Genomic DNA, 16,043 nt, shown 5'->3' on the forward strand with positions numbered 1-16,043 from the left:
GAGGCTGCCTGCTGCAGTCTTTTTCCCCTTCCTCTGCCCCGGGGCAGATATGAGTGGCCTTTTGCCCGCTTGCCCTTATGGGGACGAAAGGACTGAGCCTGAAAAGACGGTGTCTTTTTCTGCTGAGAGGTGACCTGGGGTAAAAAGGTGGATTTCCCAGCCGTTGCCGTGGCCACCAGGTCCGATAGACCGACCCCAAATAACTCCTCCCCTTTATACGGCAATACTTCCATATGCCGTTTGGAATCCGCATCACCTGACCACTGTCGCGTCCATAACCCTCTTCTGGCAGAAATGGACAGCGCACTTACTCTTGATGCCAGAGTGCAAATATCCCTCTGTGCATCTCGCATATATAGAAATGCATCCTTTAAATGCTCTATAGTCAATAATATACTGTCCCTGTCCAGGGTATCAATATTTTCAGTCAGGGAATCCGACCAAGCCTCCCCAGCACTGCACATCCAGGCTGAGGCGATTGCTGGTCGCAGTATAATACCAGTATGTGTGTATATACTTTTTAGGATATTTTCCAGCTTCCTATCAGCTGGTTCCTTGAGGGCGGCCGTATCAGGAGACGGTAACGCCACTTGTTTTGATAAGCGTGTGAGCGCCTTATCTACCCTAGGGGGTGTTTCCCAACGCGCCCTAACCTCTGGCAGGAAAGGGTATAATGCCAATAATTTTTTAGAAATTAGCAGTTTTTTATCGGGGGAAACCCACGCTTCATCACACACCTCATTTAATTCATCTGATTCAGGAAAAACTACGGGTAGTTTTTTCACACCCCACATAATACCCTTTTTTGTGGTACTTGTAGTATCAGAAATGTTCAAAACCTCCTTCATTGCCGTGATCATGTAACGTGTGGCCCTACTGGAAAATACGTTTGTTTCCTCACCGTCGACACTGGAGTCAGTGTCCATGTCTGGGTCTGTGTCGACCACCTGAGGTAACGGGCGCTTTAGAGCCCCTGACGGTGTTTGAGACGCCTGTACAGGTATTAACTGATTTGCCGGCTGTCTCATGTCGTCAACAGTCTTTTGTAAAGTGCTGACACTATCACGTAATTCCTTCCATAAGACCATCCAGTCAGGTGTCGACTCCCTAGGGGGTGACATCACTAATACAGGCAATTGCTCCGCCTCCATACCATTTTCCTCCTCATACATGTCGACACAACGTACCGACACACAGCACACACACAGGGAATGCTCTGATAGAGGACAGGACCCCACTAGCCCTTTGGGGAGACAGAGGGAGAGTTTGCCAGCACACACCAGAGCGCTATATATATACAGGGATAACCTTATATAAGTGTTTTTCCCTTATATAGCTGCTGTATAGATTTATCTGCCAATTTAGTGCCCCCCCTCTCTTGTTTTACCCTGTTTCTGTAGTGCAGGACTGCAGGGGAGAGTCAGGGAGCTTCCCTCCAACGGAGCTGTGAGGAAAAATGGCACCAGTGTGCTGAGGAGATAGGCTCCGCCCCCTTCTCGGCGGCCTTTCTCCCGCTTTTTTATGGAAAAATAGGCATGAGTTAAATGCATCCATATAGCCCAGGAGCTATATGTGATGCATTTTTTGCCCCCTAAGGTGTTTACATTGCGTCTCAGGGCGCCCCCCCCAGCGCCCTGCACCCTCAGTGACCGGAGTGTGAAGTGTGCTGAGAGCAATGGCGCACAGCTGCGGTGCTGTGCGCTACCTTATTGAAGACAGGACGTCTTCTGCCGCCGATTTTTCCGGACCTCTTCTGCTCTTCTGGCTCTGTAAGGGGGACGGCGGCGCGGCTCTGGGACCCATCCATGGCTGGGCCTGTGATCGTCCCTCTGGAGCTAATGTCCAGTAGCCTAAGAAGCCCAATCCACTCTGCACGCAGGTAAGTTCGCTTCTTCTCCCCTTAGTCCCTCGATGCAGTGAGCCTGTTGCCAGCAGGTCTCACTGAAAATAAAAAACCTAAAACTAAACTTTTTTCCAAGCAGCTCAGGAGAGCCACCTAGACTGCACCCTTCTCGTTCGGGCACAAAAATCTAACTGAGGCTTGGAGGAGGGTCATAGGGGGAGGAGCCAGTGCACACCAGGTAGTCTTAAAGCTTTTACTTTTGTGCCCAGTCTCCTGCGGAGCCGCTATTCCCCATGGTCCTTTCGGAGTCCCCAGCATCCACTAGGACGTCAGAGAAAAAGAGTTTTCCAAGTACATTGGCTATCCGACTTTTTAGTGTTCAGTGGGTTTAGAGTTACGGTTTAATGTTATGGTTTAGAGCTAAAGTTTGGAGGTTCGGCTTAGAGGTAGGGTTTGTAGTCAACAGTCAACATATAACAGCTTTGAGCCTTGTTTTTATAAGTGTGTGATTGATTTGGTGTTGAAGGGTAGGGCTAGATTATGATTACTAAGCTCTGTGCTACACGTGGAAGTGCACTGATGATGCAAAAGAAGAAGTATGATGTCAGTTCTACACGAGGCTACACTTTTACCTCTCACCTACATCACCTTTTCAGCTGTGATATCAGCTGAAATGTCAAAGGCACATCCTAAAATGACTCTGCAAATAGCGGTAGCCTCGCCTCCAATATGACCCGTCTATGAGCAACAGGAATGTTCCGTAAACAGTAATAAAAGTCAATGTCCTTCAGGTCAACAATGCTGCCTGTGGCAAGCCCTACGATAATTCATCACCAGAACTTAAAAATAACTTTATTTTCCATAAAAATAATCTGCTCTTTTTTTAATGTAATACTATTATTTGATCAGTATCAAATTTGCCATTTTCTATTAAATTAATGTTTAGGTGTTTATTTTATTTTATTTTTTATAAAATGATGCATAAAGAGAAAATGATTCCAACTCTAAAACAATTAAAAACATAAATACATAAATAAATAAATAAATAAATAAATGGCACTATAAAGCACAAAATGTGGTATACTGCAACTACATTATAAACAATAGGTTCCATTACATAATAGCAAAACTGCGGCAAGCAATGTCATACATTTAACAGCTTTACATTTATAAAAGCTGTTTTTTGTTGTTGTTTTGTTTTTTGTACTTAATAATCTGTACCCCGTTACACATGAAGCCTAGCTGTATTTAAGTGACGGATAGAACTGGAGATGGCTTCTGTCTCAGCCAGTACCATTTGCACAGGTTCTAAGTGGTTCTTGTTAGTTCATAAGTGCTGTTGTACTTCCGCATTATCGGGCATATTTATCAATATTATTTTTATGAAGATAATGTGAAAAAGGGTGTTTTCGACCCTTTTCACATTATTTTAGTATCACCTAAAAGTATAAATGGGATTTTTTTTTTTAGTAAGCAGATCGCATTTCCATAACTTGTAATGGGAAATGTGATCTGTCCAAACATACTAAAACAAAAATTGTTAAAAAAAATATACCGGTGGGAGCCTTGTGATAATAACACTATCTTCAGATAGCATTATCAGGGCTTCCCTCTGGTTCCCCTACTGCAGCACGCTGGCTGGTCACTGTGTTAAAAAAAATACAACTAAAGAAAACCCACAAAAAAAACACTTATCCGCACCCAGGGACCGGTGATTGTGATCCGTGAGCTCCGGTTATCTGTTCCATGTGGTTCTGCTGTGCCCGGTCATCTGATCAGTAAAGTGAGCTGAGATGCTGGATCTCGGCCACCTCTATTCACTTTACTGATCACAGGGGTCACAGCAGCAGCACCGGGGAGCAGAATGACTGGAGTTCAGCGATCACCGTTTCTGGGTGCAGGTACGTGTCCTCTTAGCAGGGGGAGGGTGGCGCTTAGCCAGCAGCACATGTGCAGTTAGACTTTCATGGTATTTTTCACACAAAAAAATAGGGATTACATCGACAATATATTGGTCGACAGCCAATAGGTTGACAGTATATGTTTGACATGCATTAGATCGACATGTACAAGTTGAAAGGTCGACAGTGCTTAAGGTCGACAAGTACAAATGGTCGACAGGTTAAAAAGGTCAACATGAACATAGTCAACACACAAATGGCTGACACTTTTTTTTGTTATTCTGTCCCAAATCTCGAATCTTTCCTGTTATCTGACCACCATCAGTAGAGACTTGTACCCTCGTGGGCTAGCTTTACTCGCCTCATTTGGGCTTAACGGTTCACTCTGCTTGCCACATGTTACTATTCCCAATAGATGTTCACGATAGTAAATAAAGCAGATGTTGAAAAAACATGTACTGACCATTTTTCAACCTGTGTTGACCATTATCATTTCGACCTTTTGATCGTAAGCACAGTCGACCTTCTATCTATCAAACTTTTGGACCTGTCAAACTAATGCATGTGGGCCATATACAGATGGGTCCATGTTTATCTTGACCTTTAATAGGATTAACTGAGACTGGGCAATCGGACTTAATCCCCCGCTGTAATGATTTAATCCCCTTCTGTATTGTTCTCTGTATTGTATTGCAGCAGAGAACAATAGATGAAGGGTTTATGCTAATAAACCATGTTGTGCCTAGGCCAAGATAACCATGGACCCATCTGTAGTGTTGACCTGACTGTCGACCTACACACTGTCAGCCTGTCATCCGGATACCCCTGAGCAGGTCAGCCAGAGAATTCACAGGGACAGAGTTTTCTCAGAAGCTCTGTCCCTGCATGAGATAATTGATACATTATCGCATTGTGGATTTGGGTGAATTTATCATATCTCATCCACACCTGAGATGTAGATTGTGATAATTATTATGCGCATAAATGATTGACATTCTCCTCCTTCTACTGACGTCGTGGTACTTGTTACTTCCTGAAGGCTGATCCAATTAAACTTTTTAATGTATCTGTTATCAGGGCCGGATTGAGGGCCACATGGGCCTGGAGCTGAAAATTTTCAAGGGTCTATACTGAGATAGAGAAGAGCTGTGACCAGTGCTGTGTGGTTGTGGCCCGAGTCACATGTGGGTGTACACCCAGTACACTATGTGCCCCAATGTCTCATTAAATACATAAACATAGAAAAATTGGATAATTTAGTGCGAAAACTACAAAAACTATTTTAATGCTAACGATTTTATGGCTAGCTGTCATCATCCTACTGCCAGCATGATGGGCCTATGTTTATGTGGAGGCCTGGAGCTGTAGCTCCATCCGTCCCATTGTTAATCTGGCCCTGTCTGTTATCCAATGTTACATATACCAGTATATATTTTATTTAAAATAATACTCCACACCCACTGAACATTTTATCCTATGTTTGAACTCCTTGTTTACGCCCAGGTGTTACAAACGACTCTGAATAAGTCCCATATATAGAGAGAGATGCATATATTTGCCCCGGACGCTGCACAGTACAAAAAATAGCAGAAGCGTGTAATTCTGAATACGTATATCTCATTATGCAGATACCGCTGTTTGCAAGCATGCAGTGACGTATTAACTAACATCAGCAATACCTTGTATTTTCTTTTAATCTATTATTTTTCTTTTAATTAGATATTATCCTTTAAATATAAATTATTCTCCAAGAACATGTGATGATGGACTCGCACCGTTAGCTAATTCAGAGATGCATGAGAAGGCTATTGGGAAGATTTTTAAAACAGCAAAAAACAACAACAACAAGACAGACACTAGAAGCAGACAGGCCAATCAGTTCTCTTCTGCCAGCAAGGTGAACGCTATTCATAAGATGTACTAGAAAGAAAAATGTGATAGTGGCATGCCATCTAGTGGTAATTGTTGGTAAAACAAAATACTTCTTTCTGCAGCTTTTCATTAAACTGCTATCAGGGCCGTTTCTTGGGGCAGGCGAGCAGTGCAACCGCACTGGGCGCCCGCCGTGGCACTAACTGTGGCTCCTTGCTTCCCCCTCCTATTTCTCCCCGAGTAACCCGCTCGAGGGGCGGAGTTTCACGGAATGACGCGGTTGCGTCGTTACGTCACGACGCAACCCCGTCACTCCGCGAACCCCCCCCGAGCGGAGTACAGAAGGGGATCCAAGTTAGGAAGAGGGAAAGGCCGGTGCGAGGAGCGACTGGTGAGGCGGGCCGAAGAGCGGTAATCGCCCCTGTAAGTATTCTCTCTCTCAATGTGTAAAATGGGGACACCTGCCGTAATGTGTGAAATGGGGACTCTTGCCTGCCGTAGTGTGGGGATTTAATGTATCAGGGGCATTGCGGTGTGTGGCATAATATGGTGCAGGGGGCATTACTGTGTGGGGCTTAATATGGTAGAATTTTTTTTTCCTGTGGTGGTCGTGATCTGTTGGAGCAGGGTCAAAAACTGGATTGTGAGGTAGTCTTTCCAGACGATGCCATGAACATTTAAATGAGGCCACACCCATTTAGATGAGGCCACGCCCCCTTGCCGGGTGCGCGCACAATTTTTTTTTTCTAGGTGGGGGGGGGGGGGGGGCACATTTTTTTGATGTCATGGGGGGGCGCATTTTTAAATCTCGCACTGGGAGCCAAATTGGCTAGAAACAGCCCTGACTGCTATATTAAACATTTCTCTTTGCTAATTCCAGCCTTGGTGTCATTTATTTTCCTGAACGCTCTACTGCAGCCTTACTAGAGCTATAAAGGTTTAGGGTTATACGTAACTTTCAACTGTTTAAATGAAAACAAAACAAAAACATAGTCAGTTAAATTGTCTAGTGAATTTAGCGGAAGTGTTACAATATATATCACTGCAATGATTTATTCTCATCACATGAAATGAAACATTTTTCTTTGGTATATGTTATTACAATACAGACTACATCAAAAGTTCAAATTGAGAGAAGAACATTCGCATGGTCCAAAACAAAAGCTTTACAAATCTTGCAAAACTAAAATACTTTATCTTTCTAACAGAAAAAAGTGGGTTAGAGCAACGCACAAGCCTTGCACACATGTATATGTAGGGGTTTATCAGGTCACGGTTCTCCTGTGACCCGGTGAAAGTTTACCTGCATTCACAAGCGAGCAGTGCTTTATACTTTTAGCTCCAGGTCACGTTTATTGAGTGAAGTTTTCCCACACTGCTTTTAAGCAGGCATCCTGTCTAACATACAATTACATGCCTTCACAATACAAACAGCACTGGGGGTGGGGGGGTGGGGGGTGTCAAGACTAGGACAATTTTGTTCTTTTACAGTCTAGACTAGTAACCATACAGATATTGGATGGTATATTCAATCACATAGGGCCTGACTTGGAGGGAAATCGCATTTCTGTTGCTCAAAAGAAGTGCGCACGGAAAAAACTGCACCTGTCCCGTATGCGCCTGATTTACTACTAGTCATCATTATCATCAGTGAGTAACTGCACCTGCTCTATAATAAGTGCAAAAGATACGCTTCCGAAAAAGCAGATGTTCCTCCACCCCTGCATAGGAAACTGGCCTAACTGGACTTTGCCTATATCGCACTGTCAGACCCCGGTGCGCCAATTGCCGACGTATATGTCCAACACTACATCAGTCCCATTGTCACAGCTGGTGTTACTGGCTAAAATCGTGTAGTCAGTGATACTGGTAGTGTCTGAAGAATGAATTACACAACAACATAATGCTAGTTTCTGCCGTACAAGACAAACATGAAGGGACTAGAAAATAAAGGCAACTGGAAAGGCTCAAATCTAGCATAAGCTCTGAGTTACTGCACACTTGGCGAATCAAAACAGTACATCTAGTTTTATGGGTTAACGCATTCAGTACTAAAACGTAAGTTCATCACTTAAATCAACAGTATACGCTTTGATATTATTTATCATTGCAGCCCCATCTTCTCAAAGCAAGAGGGACACCGGAGCTTGCACATAATCCATGATTCTGTGCTGCTTTCGCCATCAAATGTACAGAAGACCCAGTGTACCTTGACCTGTTCTACGGGATTACCCCTAAAGCAAATATGACACTCACAGAAGTTGTTGTCAGTGAAAACAGAGGTGGATTGGAGCCGTGTGAGAGTGTCTGGAACGGAAGATGAACTGTGAAAGCTAGAAACATGGGTAAGTAGTTTTATTAGAAGTATGCCTACATATGAGTACTAGTGTGAACTAATCCGTATACTGTTTGGGGTTCTATGGGGTATGCCCAAGTGTCTGCAGGTTGCTCTCCTATGCACAGGAGGCTAAATGAAGGTGCACATTACCGGTGTTTGTAACGGGGATCAACCATTCCTATATGTTGTAGAGTGTACAATGTGGAGTGAATGCATGTAACAAAACCACCTTAAAACTGCACATACAAAAAAAAACAGATTTGGACAATTTTCTATAGTCACTGCTTAGTGATGTCATAGTTGTTCCAATGCGTTAGAAACAGGGGTACCAGTTTTACCCCAACTTCCCCAAAAGGCACACTGACTACAAATGATCATAATTACACATTTCCTGAAACTAACTTACAGCTATCAAATTAATTTCCTACTTTCACAAAATTGTTCAATAAAGACTGGAAACTTAAGAAAAGGAAACTGTAGACAGAAATTGCACATAACATTCAGAGAATATCCTGAGAGTGATGTAATCCTAATCAATAAAATTGTGGGCAGGCCCAGTCTTACTATGAAAATGTGCATTTTTCTTTATCTATACAGCTGATAAAGGCTCTATAAAAGGCAGGGGATTGGCTTTGTATTTACTACAGCCCTGAGGCAATTAGGCAAAAAAGCATTGCTTGTTTTAGTCTGTCTCTTGTAACATTAGTGTCACAGCGTGTGTCTTTCAGCTCTCAAATTGCAATTTCCAATCCAGAGAAGATGTGGGGGAAACTGACTCAGAAACTTGCCCAAGTAGCACTGGTGGAGCTGTGTCTCATCCTACTGGGTCAAACTTTGCCGCTTTCTGACGCAGGACCACACATGCACAATGGTTGGGGGGAGATCATAAGGAAAATACACCTGAAAGCCAGAAAGCATGGACAGGAGAGCTATCTCAGGATACACGACGATGGTAAAGTGGATGGAGAAAAACACCAGAGTTCTCACAGTAAGTGGAAAGGATCCATCATTCATACACATAGCCACCGATAGTGCTGATCGCGGAACACTTATTACAACACACTGATTACAGATCACTGCAGAATACATTATTAAATATTGTTACAAAACGATAGTCAATATACTGAAATAAATGTTGTAAATGCATAAAGATATATTGTGAATGATGAATGTCTATATGGCAATATGCAGGCTCGTACAGCATGTCATTCAACTGTGTTTTGTCTTGTTAAAAGCAGACCCTTATGATCTGTTTCAATATTATTCAAATGAACTTTTTGTACAATTTTTCTATTTATTTATATATACATACAGTACATATATCTCAGGATTGCCGCCTTCAAAGAAACATTGTAATCAAAGCATTTATGAATGATGATGTGGTTTTAAAATAGAAAGCAATAACTTATGATCACTCTACTTCTGTGAATTGTCTCTAAATAAAATCAATTAAATAAATGATAAGAAATTAAATATATATTATTTTTAAATCCAGGTATACTCGAAATCAAAGCGATAGCATTTGGTGGAATAGTAGTCATTAAAGGCTGCCACTCTTCCCGGTACCTCTGCATGGGGAGCGAAGGGACATTGTATGGACTGGTAAGTTTTATTAATAGTGCGCATAAATAATGATTGCTATTATTCAGCATTTTCGCTACGTAACTGGAAAACCTGTCAGTAAAACACTTCTCTCTGCCCTAGCGTGCTCACATTTTCAGAGAGGTGAGCGTTCGTTTATAGGGTTAAATGACATGACAAAGACTGACAACAAATATCCGCGACCGTTCACGACGGTCTACAAACTTCAATGTTTTGATCAAAATATGAACAAAATACCCACGCTTTTATTTGCTATATACACACAGATTTTCAGTGGTAGTGATAGCGCCGTCAACAATTTCCTTTCGGCTTTGTATTTTATATATAGCAATAATATTGCCACGCAGCTGGTACTACAGTATATACTGCATGGATTAAACCGGTGCAGGCATACTTCATAATGTGTTTCAATAACTAACACTGGACTGATCTGTTTCTTAAGGTGTGTACACACGGTGAGATTTTTTCTTAGGCTTTTGACTATATAGTCAAAATCATAAGGAAACCTAGTGCAGATCGCAAGGTGAAAGTCGCCTTGCGATCCCGATGAGCGGTCGGTATCGCAAGCCTAGATAGACTGTGCAGGCAAGCCAATTTTGACTATCTCGTAGAAAAGTTAGTCAAAATTGTCACTTAGCCAAAATCGGACAAAGCCAGTATCGCAAGCACAGTCATTATGTGCTTGGGATACCGACCTAGCCCCTATTGCACAGTGAGAATTGAGGTTAGCCCGAATCTCACCGTGTGTACACACCTTTAGATGAATTCTGCAAAGCAATTAAGAAAAGAGTATCATAATCTCTTTTAGATAGTTATAGAATAAGCACCTTACAGAAATATACAGTAATATGGAAGAAAAAAAGAACTAGAATTTTGCAGATTTCTATAAAAAAAAGCCTTTGGCTATAATTTAGCAACCATATTGTCCAAAAGCACGTTACTGAATAATTTTGTATATTGAAGAAGATCAGTATAAATCACTGTACAGAATGCTATCACAAGTAGGATACATAGAGAAGCACCTACTCAGTATGTGACATAAACTAGTTTATTTAAGGCCAGGAATTAGAAGCATTGTGCTGTGAGCTGGGAATTACTTCTGATCCGTTCCATTGTAATCAGTAACATCCTATACCACAGAGTACTTAAGGTCAACGCGATAGTCGACTGAATCTTCTCTGTGGCACTTCAGGTGTTAAATGCACTAGTCAGCAACATTTCCACAAAGTATGTGCCGTGTTGTTAAAGTTCCCTTCAAACTGGTTATCGTTTGAACTTGCTTTTACCCTTTGCACAATCTTAAACCTCGCACTTTATTTTTGGCTCAGTCGGGATGAGTGAATGAACTTTGGTTCAATGGAACACACAGGTGATAATGTCTAGGTTCCTGGACAGTGGAATAAATGCCCAATATGCTAACTGGCAATATTGTTCTAAGGCAGTGAATGTCAATGCAACAGGCTGTGCATTGTTCAGCTTGTTACAGAGATATTGTGAATTTACTAAATGTGCAGGTTATATTCTAATACGTATGACAAAAACTCTAATGTGGGTGTGCACCTATATATGGTTGGGATGGATAGATAAATAAATAGGTGTATTTGCGTAAACACAAATGAACTGTGGGGGCTTATTTTCTCCAAGTTCTAAATAAGAACCGAGAGCATTTTACAGACCGGACGGTGTACCGATGAATGTTACACTTCTGGGGCACCTTCCAAAGAACTATTAATATTCTAATTGATCTGTATAAGCTATATTTACACTGTATTTTTAAATGATTCCAGTCTGTGGATTCTAATAATTATATTCACATTACAGAACTATTATTATCCGGATGAATGTACTTTTAAAGAAGAACTCCTTGATGATGGACACAACATGTACAAATCACAAAAATATGGGCTCATGGTGTCCCTCAGTAAAGAAAAACAGAGGCAACAATATAAAGGGAAAGGCTACCTGCCGCTATCACGCTTCCTACCTATAAACCACAGAGCACCCATGGATGCTAGCCAATACATAGAGGATAAAGATGAAGACTATGACAATGGGCAAATAAATCCTCACAAAGTTGACAGTATGGACCCTTTGGAGCTTGTACAACGTCTTGATGCTTCATAAAAAAAAATCTTTATCATGAACAATCTGAGGTCTCCGTGTAAACATGTACACGTTGGATGTGTGACATACTGTTATGATGCTTCAAAGTGACGTATAAACTGAAATTCACAAGCCCGGGTTCTCATGAAGTTCCAGTGCCTTAAGACGTAGCTGCCTAACCTTCCTGCATCTGAAAGCGGACGGGCGTTCTATCACAACAGGCGTCAGCAAGTTGTTTTTCTACAAAACCCAAAGAGGCCGTCCACAAAATAATATATGGCGCATCTTGACAATCAGGATACCCCAAAAATAGACTGTGGGGTCAGGACCCAGTGTTTGCACTCTTCTACCTAAGGATACCTAAGGATACCCCAAATTGGCCATCAGTATCACATGTAATGGAATATAGTTTTAACCTTCATACTCTTCCATAACTGACCATGAAATAAGTCTCTCAGCTTACTGACCCAGCCTAGAGGAACAATCACCGCACTGTGATATGCAATAATATCTCATAAACACAAACAAACAAAAACGTACCTTGTACAGGACTCAGCTGATTGAATTTCAATGAATATCCATAATTAACATTCGCATCATGGGCCAATAATCGGCCTAGATTTATCATAAAATGTGTATCCATTAGTATATATTAATGATTGCATTCCAGGTTACCCCAAAGGAAGTTTGTTCTTAGAAAGCCACTCCTTTTTATTAATGACCAAATGTACTGCACAATTTTTCTTTTCCTGTGATGACATGCAATTTTCTCTGTTCTGATTCTATCAGGTTTTATAAGTTAATATTTATTAAAGATGTGTATTTAAGATACAAAAAATATATTAAAACTAGAGATGAGCGGGTTCGGTTTTACTCGGATTTACCCGAATCTCCTTATTGGCTCACGGACGTCACATGTTTTGGTTAGCCAACAAGAAAAATCCAGAAAAAAAGAACTTGCGATAGTTCTGTTGTTAAGAACCGAGTAAATCCGAACCCGCTCATCTCTAATTAAAACCATGTTTAGTAAACATGTAGTATGGGGGTAATAATGGGGTTTTTGTAATGAGCCCAGAGGACAATGTACTTGAAAATTCAGTCTACGGGTTGGATGTAATGTCTTGCGAGACGTCCGCAGCTCCGAGATTCCGGCCATCTCACATGCCATTAGATCCGGTCCTAAATGTTGACCACTACTGAATGAATACGACATACAACATCTTTCTCAAACTTCAGGGTGGACATCTTAGCCCAAGGGCTGCTAGTCCAATATCCTAGTGAAGGCAATTTCATATTAATTGAGATGTATGATGATATTAGTCAATAAGAATTATCTGTATAAAAAGGCCAAGTTCCTAATTGTGTTACTACATGAAACGGCTACTACATTGCATTAATACAGCAACGGAAAAAAAAAGGCATTACAAAAGAAACTAAACAGTGTATTAACGTAATAAGTTTTTTGTAACAAAAACAAATTGTGTTTTTTTATTGTTGCATCACACAGTGTGTTCTTTTCACTAAGCACTTGTTTTAAATGCACTATTTATATTTAATTTATTGGAAACATTTGATATTTTTATTATATTTATATACTATATTTATGTATACAGTTGCTTTAGTTTTCTAAATCCATTCAGAATTTTTCATTGCTTTGTTGTATGCTTGTCTTTGTATCATTTTGTAAATAAACTGCCATGTGTCCATGGAATTTGTGTGAGAAGTTCGTTTGATGGGAAAAATCCAATCCATTCGTGACAATCTCTTGTTATGCTAAACGTGACACAAATATAAAGTATATTTGTCTTGGCGATTGGTTTTGCTGGATTTATGAAATAACTGGAATGTCCACCATGTTAATTCTGTAATATACAGCAGGTGCCAATGTAGTCGGAGTGCTTGTCTAACTCAACAGGCAGAGACACCTGTGTACACTGGTTGATGTACACAGGTGTCTCTGCCTGTGTATTATCTGTTTTTCTACCTGTGTCAGATAGCTTTAGAAAACTGTCCTAAAGACGTAGGGGGGATGCTTTAGGCTGTATATAACTGAGTGGGGAGGCTGTGGGCCTGATTTATAGTTGTACGCAAACCCGATGCTCTGCATATAACTATGATGGTGGATGGAGTGCTCATGTGTAGAACGGGTCCTGCATCGTCGCATACAGTGACCCCTAAGCCGCAGCCTGTCTGACAAGCTGCGGAGGTTTGGGGGCAGAGAGGGGGTAGCGCTGAGCAGCGTTCCCGGGAACGGGTGGTTGTCGTTTATGAAAACAGGTGTGTAGTCTCCGTTTTCGAGGAGTGCCAGGGTCAGTGTCTGCATCTTCTGACACAGATTTAATTGCCTCGGCATTGCAGATGAGATGACCAATAGTTGCAGTGTGATCCAGTTGTGTCCCCCCGGATACAGCCCTCGGATCTGTGATGCCGGCAGCAGGCGTCTTTTATCTTAGACACCTTCTGTGCCATTAGCATAATTTAGCACTGCTGCAACACCAAAGGCGCACCAGCAATGCAATTAGCGCCCATCTCTGATTCACCCCAACTTCTAATATTTCAGATCTTCCTTAACAGTACCCTGCATCTATTATACCAGCCTCACAAATGACATCACAAGCTTGTAATCCTTACAAATGAACCAACTAATAATAATAATAATAATAATAATTTTATTTATATAGCGCTCTTTCTCCAGCAGGACTCAAGGCGCTTTAAAACCCACCTACACATAATATAACAGTTGCCCAATACAATTTACCAGCTCGAGTCCCCGATCTATACAAAATACTGCACTAACTTGAGCTCCTGACATTAACATAACATTGTACCAGCCTGAGTCCCCCACCTACTCATAATATTGTATCAGCCTGAGCCCCTCACCTACTCATAATATTGTATCAGCCTGAGCCCCTATCTACTCATAATACTGTAATCACTCACACTCACTCATAATACTTGACTAACCTGAGCCCACCTACTCATAATATTGTTCTAGCCTGAGACCCCCACCTACTCATAATATTGTATCAGCCTGAGCCCCTATCTACTCATAATACTGTAATCACTCACTCATAATACTTTACTAGCCTGAGCCCACCTACTCATAATATTGTTCTAGCCTGAGTCCCCCCACCTACTCATAATATTGTTCTAGCCTGAGTCCCCCCACCTACTCATAATAATGTACTAGCCTGAGTCCCCCCACCTACTCATAATATTGTACCAGCCCGAGTCCCCCCACCTATTCATAATAATAAGATTTTACTTACCGATAAATCTATTTCTCGGAGTCCGTAGTGGATGCTGGGGTTCCTGAAAGGACCATGGGGAATAGCGGCTCCGCAGGAGACAGGGCACAAAAAGTAAAGCTTTTTCCGATCAGGTGGTGTGCACTGGCTCCTCCCCCTATGACCCTCCTCCAGACTCCAGTTAGGTACTGTGCCCGGACGAGCGTACACAATAAGGGAGGATTTTGAATCCCGGGTAAGACTCATACCAGCCACACCAATCACACCGTACAACTTGTGATCTAAACCCAGTTAACAGTATGATAACAGCGGAGCCTCTGAAAGATGGCTTCCTACAACAATAACCCGAATAAGTTAACAATAACTATGTACAATTTATGCAGATAATCCGCACTTGGGATGGGCGCCCAGCATCCACTACGGACTCCGAGAAATAGATTTATCGGTAAGTAAAATCTTATTTTCTCTATCGTCCTAGTGGATGCTGGGGTTCCTGAAAGGACCATGGGGATTATACCAAAGCTCCCAAACGGGCGGGAGAGTGCGGATGACTCTGCAGCACCGAATGAGAGAACTCCAGGTCCTCCTTAGCCAGAGTATCAAATTTGTAAAATTTTACAAACGTGTTCTCCCCTGACCACGTAGCTGCTCGGCAAAGTTGTAATGCCGAGACCCCTCGGGCAGCCGCCCAAGATGAGCCCACCTTCCTTGTGGAGTGGGCCTTTACAGATTTAGGCTGTGGCAGGCCTGCCACAGAATGTGCCAGTTGGATTGTGCTACAGATCCAACGAGCAATCGTCTGCTTAGACGCAGGAGCACCCATCTTGTTGGGTGCATACAATATAAACAACGAGTCAGATTTTCTGACTCCAGCTGTTCTTGCAATATATATTTTTAATGCTCTGACAACGTCCAGTAACTTGGAGTCCTCCAAGTCACTTGTAGCCGCAGGCACTACAATAGGCTGGTTCAGATGAAATGCTGACACCACCTTAGGGAGAAAATGCGGACGAGTCCGCAGTTCTGCCCTGTCTGAATGGAAAATCAGATATGGGCTTTTGTAAGATAAAGCTGCCAATTCTGACACTCTCCTGGCAGAAGCCAGGGCTAGAAGCATGGTCACTTTCCAAGTGAGA

The 16,043-nt window shown here is 42.0% G+C and overlaps 1 long non-coding RNA gene across 5 annotated transcripts in view; it reads right to left on the reverse strand.

Moving 5' to 3' along the window:
- The window catches only part of LOC134968615 (uncharacterized), a 305,385-nt gene that overhangs the window by 208,868 nt on the left and 80,474 nt on the right, over positions 1-16,043 (reverse strand). The gene's annotated exons all lie outside the window — the stretch shown is intronic.

The sequence above is a fragment of the Pseudophryne corroboree genome, chromosome 11, assembly GCF_028390025.1.
Source record: "Pseudophryne corroboree isolate aPseCor3 chromosome 11, aPseCor3.hap2, whole genome shotgun sequence".
NCBI classification, from domain to species: Eukaryota; Metazoa; Chordata; class Amphibia; order Anura; family Myobatrachidae; genus Pseudophryne; species Pseudophryne corroboree.